The 7,193-nt window shown below is 33.2% G+C and overlaps 1 long non-coding RNA gene across 1 annotated transcript; it reads left to right on the forward strand.

Annotated features, from left to right (window-relative positions):
* Positions 1-406: 406 nt before the first annotated feature.
* Positions 407-6,896, forward strand: LOC142827669 (uncharacterized). The gene is made up of 3 exons (XR_012902376.1): positions 407-626; positions 1,603-1,682; positions 6,754-6,896. It is a non-coding gene; the product is annotated as an uncharacterized LOC142827669 (long non-coding RNA).
* Positions 6,897-7,193: the final 297 nt, after the last annotated feature.

The raw sequence follows: 7,193 nt of genomic DNA on the forward strand, positions 1-7,193 counted from the left end.
ACAGAAAGGAAAAGCAAGAAACAGGGAACTGCTAAGGGAAAGAAATGGGGCATAAGGGGAAGCCACAAATGCCCCCCACCTCCAAGAATAGTGAGAGGAAAAGCAGAAGCAGGATGCAAAAGAAAATCAGGAAAGGACATGGAAGTGGGATAGCCCACAACACAGGGGAGAGTGAAAAAGCACAGAGAAGGAGACGAAAAGCTGCTGCCTCTGCTGTGGCCTCCTTTATCCCTCTTCCCTTTTGCCTGCAAAGCGCTGAACTGATTAGAGTGTAATTAAGGCCATAAAACCTTCAGCTTATCCACCTGTTTATTCACTAAAGTCGGGGGCTCATCAGGCAAATTAGCTCCTTCCAGGCTGCACATTGGGCCTAGAGCTGGCCTGATTAATGAAGTTTATTGGGAGCTGTTAAAAGCATTAACTGAAGGAAATCTCAGCAATTCGTCATATTTAAGAGATGGAAATTAAATCTCCCTATGCAAATGAGAGGAGACTCCAAAGCAGCTTCTTTTAGAGGTTACTAGAGATGGGGGGGGACTGGCTGAGTTCTGCTCACAAAGCTGTGTCCTACCCTTTGAGCAGACAACCCACAGAAACTGGGCTTGCATTGGTGAGAAATTGACAATGTAAGTTTCTAGTTCTCAGCTATTAAATGAGAAGACGAGTTTTGAAAGCAGTTGCTCCCAAATTACTGAGGTCCAAATACCTGGGGCTAAAACCGGTGACACATATCTAAGGCTATGGTCTAATCTGATTTTGTACTGAGAATCACTAAGTGTCCAAAAACATTTTCAGTATAGTCTAGTCAGCTAGTGACTTCACAAGACAGTTTTATCACACTTGAGTCCTATCTTTTTGGCCAGAAAAGCCATTTTCAAATATTAAGCTTCAAGTATTTTACATTCTCTTTAGAACTGGTTTTGGTAATATGATTTTATTAGAAGAATATATGGGCCTACATTATAATGGAAATATAAAATGCAGTGTGTTTTTTAAAGTAATATTGTTGGTAAGGAGCTTTGCAGAGAGCAGGTACTGCATGTATACAAAGTATTGTTCAGATATGAAAGATGGGCCAAAAAACAAAGCTTGGATTTGGATCTTGATCTGCACTTCAAAAATTTCTGAAAGGCTTAGAACCTGGATTTTGGTTCAGACTCATGTGAATGTGAGTAAGAGTTCCAAGCCCTAAGCTTCATGATTTACAGCATTTCTGATAATTATCTACAGTAGTATGAGGAATTATAGCTGGTCTTTATGAATCAGGTAAATTTGATTCCATAATGAGGAGGGTAAGAAGAGGAGAAAAAAAAGTGTAACTTATTCATCCCTTGAAATATTTGGTTTACAAGTTTACTGGAAAGGGATTTTTTTTAAACTGTTTTTTAATAGCAAGAAAATTGCTTACTTTCATCTCAAATGAAAGGTGATTAAAAAAACCCAATTCAACAAGAGAGAATAAGTTCAGAGGTGGGGGGAAGAATGTGTCCATGTTGAATGTAATTCCTATTCATGGTGCATGAATATCTCATTACTGGAATGCTAATTATTTGTTGGCAATTACTGGATTAATAATTTGTTAATTTTTTTTCTTGTCTGTAGACCATTGACCTATTCTTCCTTCCCACCCCCCGTCCCGTCCCGTCCCATCCCGCCTGTAGAACCTGGTGCAGTGAAACAAGGTGAAAATCTTGTCTGGATTTTCAAAAGAAAACTAAAATACCATAAACCATTGTGCAGATTTGCCCAGTGCTCTTACTATTTTCTGATAGCACAACATTGTTTGAACATATCCAATTTAGCACCTCTATAGCTGTAGCACAATAGGATATTATCTTCTAAGTTTTTAATTCTGAAGACTACTGTACTTCCCAATAGCAAAAGAAAGATCTTCACCTCTCCTCCTAACACCCCAGTTCCTTATTCAAAATGTTTCAATATGTGGACCACTATGCAAAGCATAGTGAGCAACTCACCTTACAGACAGTGATTTCAGAAAACCAAGAATAGTAGAATGTGTATTTTTAAAAATGTCAATATAAGGATTTCACAGTTTCCTATACAATTCAATTTGCATACACAAATGTTTTGACTCTCAATATCCATGCACACAACTGTTATTATCTACATACTTAAACAAAAAGTAAATGTACTTTGATTACCACTTTAAAAAAAACCTTTCCTGTGACATCTATATTTTAATTTTACCTTTCTATAACTAAAAAATAGCATTTTTATTATGCAGTGCAAGTCTCTGACTGATATTCTGAAAAACAGACTGTGTTAATTAGCTTGGTGATGGCTTTTTGTTTGTTCTAACTGGATGATAAAAAAAAGCATTTCCTAGGATATAAAGTACTACAGTGTTTTCCAGCTACAGTATCTGATTATGTAAGGGACAAGGAAACTGTTATCTGTGCTCATTTGTGTTTGTGTCAAACTTGCTTAAAATATTCTTAAAGTATTTGCTTCTATAGACTAAGAATCTTATTTAGATCTATAATAACATGAGATAATTCAGCTTTTGGTCAATGTACTGCTTAGTTTACAACAGAGTAAGTTGCTTAGTTTTTTTGTTGTTGACAAGCACAGGCCTACAACAAGTCTGTTTGAGACCATGCTTATATCAATTTTGTAGATTTCTTGTGAAGATTCCTTATATTCAGTGAGTAAGGGGAATATACTGCTAAAATACTTATTTTTCTTGCTTACTTGTTCCTTCAATAAATTGATTTGTCAGATTATTTTGGGTCTTTTAGAATGTGCCACTTAGAATTCTCTTCTTTTTCAGAAATAAAAGAAGCAGATTAAAGAGAAATTTTCAGATCAGTCGAACAAAATCTTGCAAATGCCCTCTGAACAACATTTTAAGTACAAGATATTTTTAGCAGAAAAATATATTTTGCTCAGCCTTTACTTATAAAGGAGATTGTGAAAAATATCTGGTGAAAACAATGAACTCACAAGCCACTTTTTCTACCCACAACAGCAGTCATTGTGTATATTATAATAATCTAAAAGAGAGGGATTATAATTTTGGTGAGAAATTTTTCTCCAGAATGACAAATTTTATACCAGATCTCTGTTTTGGCTTTGTGTGTGTACCAAAATTGATTTGAAGTTGGTCAAATATGCAAATATAAATGCAAGTTAATATAGTTGTTTCAAATGCTTTTTGTCCAAATGTAGCTCAAATATTTTTAACTGTAAGAACTTAGTTTTGTGTATTAATCCAGAAACAAAATCATACTAAGTTTTGAATACAGACACAGTGAATATACAAAGTAGACAGCAAGTCTAGCAAAACCACTGCTTTCTGTTTCGTCAATAATTTATTAATTGGTTATTGTATCACTGAACTATAGATCATCTGGGCTTATCCAGACTTGATACAATCTTAGTGAAAGTGTAGAGACTTTCCTCCACCTCTTCATTTTTACTACACTGAAAACAAAGGAATTTTAACTGCAACACAAAACTTCATTAAAGAACATTAAGGGTCTAACACCTAAAACAAAAATAATATCACTTAGATTCAAATCATCTTTACTCTTACTGTGTAAAAAGTGTCTAAACTGAAGAGCTAAATTCTACACTTGAATATGTATACAAACACCATGGACTTCCATTGGGGAAACAGGTTTATCTGAAGGCAGAATTGAACCCAGATGATCACACAAACAGTTCTCTGTGTTGCACAACTTAGGAACATCAAGGTTTGTGGAGTATATTATTTCAGCCTTAATTCTGTTTTTCCTGGAGTTTGCTAGTATACTACTCCATCAGTGACAATTTGGGTGCTTAATTAATTATTTTACACTATCTTCTTCCTATTCAGTTATGTGCTGTATTTGAATCTTTTTTATTAACTTTTTACAACATGTTTTTCAACTGTGGATAGAACCACAATGTTAATGAACCACAATTATCTTTATAACTTATCTGGAAAGTTTAATGAAGCTTCATTACAATTAACTCGATAGGATATTATTGGAAGAGCTGCACAAAATCTTTTTTCATTTATAACCTTTTAATTTTTTTTATTATAACTTATTCCAGTTTGCTAGGCAATAATTAGTGCATTCATTGAGAGCTTTCTTTTCTTAATAGCCTCACAAAAGCAGGACCTACCTACTGTATCTTAGCACTTAGTTAATCCTCTAGTCAAACACACTCAAGAAAATGAAAGCTACATGTCAATGTGAGGAATTGGTTAGATGCTTTTCATTTGATTCTTTTTTTCCACAGAAGACAATGTATAATGGTAGATGCATTATAATATACATATGTGTATTTACACCTAGAACTAAGTTACAAATGGCCATCCATAGTCTTGAAACTTTGCTTTTTCAAAGAAACTGACAATTTAAGTTTTGCAGGACATTTTTGGACAATAGACACAGTATCAAGAAAAACTCCAGTGTATATAATCAGGAAACTGCCAGAGGGTCATAAAATATGTATTCTGTTCATATGTGGATGTTTAAACTTATCAAATAGCACATATAATGTATTTAGTGGTTTTAGATGTTTCAAGTATAACATTTTTAGACTAAAAGTTAAACCATTAGTGTTTTATTTTGACATACAAACTGACCTGTTCCTTTGAATGCTACATATTTCCAGGAGGAAATTATAACTTTTTAAAGAAAATCTAAAATGCAACAGCAAAAACAAAGTACAGTACTGTCATTTTACTGATACCAATAGACTAAGTGTGGAATGAATCAATTATTGTAAGCACAGCCCCAATATAAATCACTAAGCGGCAAACCAACCTCACGCTTGTAAAATGAATCTTTGACAAGTATTCAAGGCTTCAGCATATTCTCAATAATGAGGATTAAGTACCCACAGTCCTGTGAAAGAAAAGTTTTATTCACTTACTAAGGAATATGTGAGTAATCATTGAGAGGTCAAATTAACTGAGGTTCTTTTTAAAAAAGGGCATCCAGTACAACATCTGCTAGAAAAATCAATGATAAATATGTCGATTTTTAGAAAAAGAGACTTAAGAAAAAGGTAGTATAATGGAATAACTTAATGCTGTATTTTTAAAGAATGGTGAAGAATTATGCTATCACAAAATAGTTAAGAAACTTTTTGACATTTTTGTGTCAAGAAACAGACTATTCTTTTCTGAATCAAGAGCAAACAATGATTTATGATAACCATGGGCAATTCAGTCAAGTCCAAATAATTCCTGATTCTACACTGAGGGATTATGTAAAAAAGGCTCTGGACTACTGTCGTTTAAAATAATTGCTTGTTTAATATTTTTGCACTGAAACTGAATTTGAATTTGATGTTTTACATGTATAGCTGAGCGCACTCTGAAAGATGTTCATATTATTTTGATGCCATAAATGCAAGTATCTTTAAAGAAGTCTTTATATTAAAATATAGTATATAACATTTTGGTATTCCAAACATTACTGTTTTGTGTCTTTCAGTTTAGTTTCCATGCAATAATGTGAAATACAGAACCACTAGTGTGGCAACCGTAGAGCAACATCGTTGACAGAAATAAGGCATTATGTTCTAAGTCATCTGTATTTTAATTATGAATGAAAGCCTCTGCTTTAAATATGAAAATATTTTAATAATATTTCTTATATTTCCATACTCCTTTTATATAGTCCCAATAGAGATGTTTGTTTGTCAGTATATGCATTTGTTTTTATACTGAAAGGTTTGATTTTGCAAGCTGCCTTTAACTATTGGTATCACATGGATCTAAGTGCTTTCTGTTCAGTGAGATGAGGGAATTCAAAATGCCTGCAATAACGCTACATCGCATGATTTAATATATCCTCAAATAACATAACGAAAATTTTAAAAAACACAGCTAAATCCAACATCTATCATAGCTAACACATTTATCTGTTCATTAAACTCTTGCAATTCCTTCATAGTTTGTCCAAAATTAAGTGTATCTTCTATATTAATGGGTTGGTGTGTATCTCTGATTTTGCCACAATATACACTGTTTCTCTGGTCCAAAATGGTTAATTCATGCTTTGATCTGTTCATTCTATACTGAACAATCAATTCATTTACAAATGTGTGAATTATTTATGAATCTACTGAAAATGATTTAGCAAAAAGCCCCACACGTTTTATAGCAAAATCGTCAGCCATCTGAGTACCAAATTGTAATATGTAATTTTTCAGTTTACCAAGTTGTAGAAAATATATCTATCTTAAAAGCCTGTAATTAAAGAATGTTTAATTTAGATAAAAGCCAATGTAAGAGAAATAATTTAAATTAGTTACATTATTAAAAGAGTACTAAAAAGTATTAGAATAAATATTTCCCTTACAGCCCTTCCTCTATATAAGAGCCTAATTTATGATTATCTTGATGTTTAATAAGTTATGGCAGCTAAATTGTTGATTTAAAACATTATGGCAAAATTAAATATAAATATTTTGTTGCTAACATCAGGTGTATGCTCTTCTTTCCCTTGTTTATGTTTAGGTAGGAGTTTTAAAATTTTCATCCTGTGTCATTAAAGGTTCATAGGTGGTAGATTCATAACTGGCTAGCAAGCCAGTTTATAAAGAGGTGTTTGAATAACCATCTACACCTAGTTTACAAATGAGATAAAATTACGAGTTACAGAAAACATGTTGTACAAAAGGCTGAGAGCACGCTGCTGAAAAGACTAACAAATTAAACCGTATAAAAGAAGCAAAAGTGAAGGGCAATATTAAAATGTAGAAAGATAAACATTTGTTTCTGTTGTACAGGTGAAGGAATAGAATTTTGCAGTAAAAGTGTGGCATCTGGTGGTTCACGGAAGACATGGCAACCTTTTCCAGATAATAAACAAGATGGTGTCTGCTTGGAAGATTGTATCAATTTTGAATAAATGATCTTACATTACAGACTATAGCACACCTCTAGACTCCTATTTCACTCCCCGTCTCTCCCAATTTTTCTAAAATGTTTTTGTTTTCAAGTTTTAGAACATCTTTATTCCTCTCAAACAGAGTTTGAAATGGTTGCATGTATCCATCATAAGACTACATTGCCAAGTTCTCAAAAGTTATGGTAATAATGATTCACCTAAACCCTGAATTGGAGATGGAGGATATATGACAGCCTCACTTCTCACCATTATTGTTTCAAAAATAGAGGGGAAGGTGAGAGAGAAGATAATTGTTACTAACTAGAGGGCAGGAGGAAA

The sequence above is a fragment of the Pelodiscus sinensis genome, chromosome 3 (genome assembly GCF_049634645.1).
Source record: "Pelodiscus sinensis isolate JC-2024 chromosome 3, ASM4963464v1, whole genome shotgun sequence".
Lineage (NCBI taxonomy): Eukaryota > Metazoa > Chordata > Testudines > Trionychidae > Pelodiscus > Pelodiscus sinensis.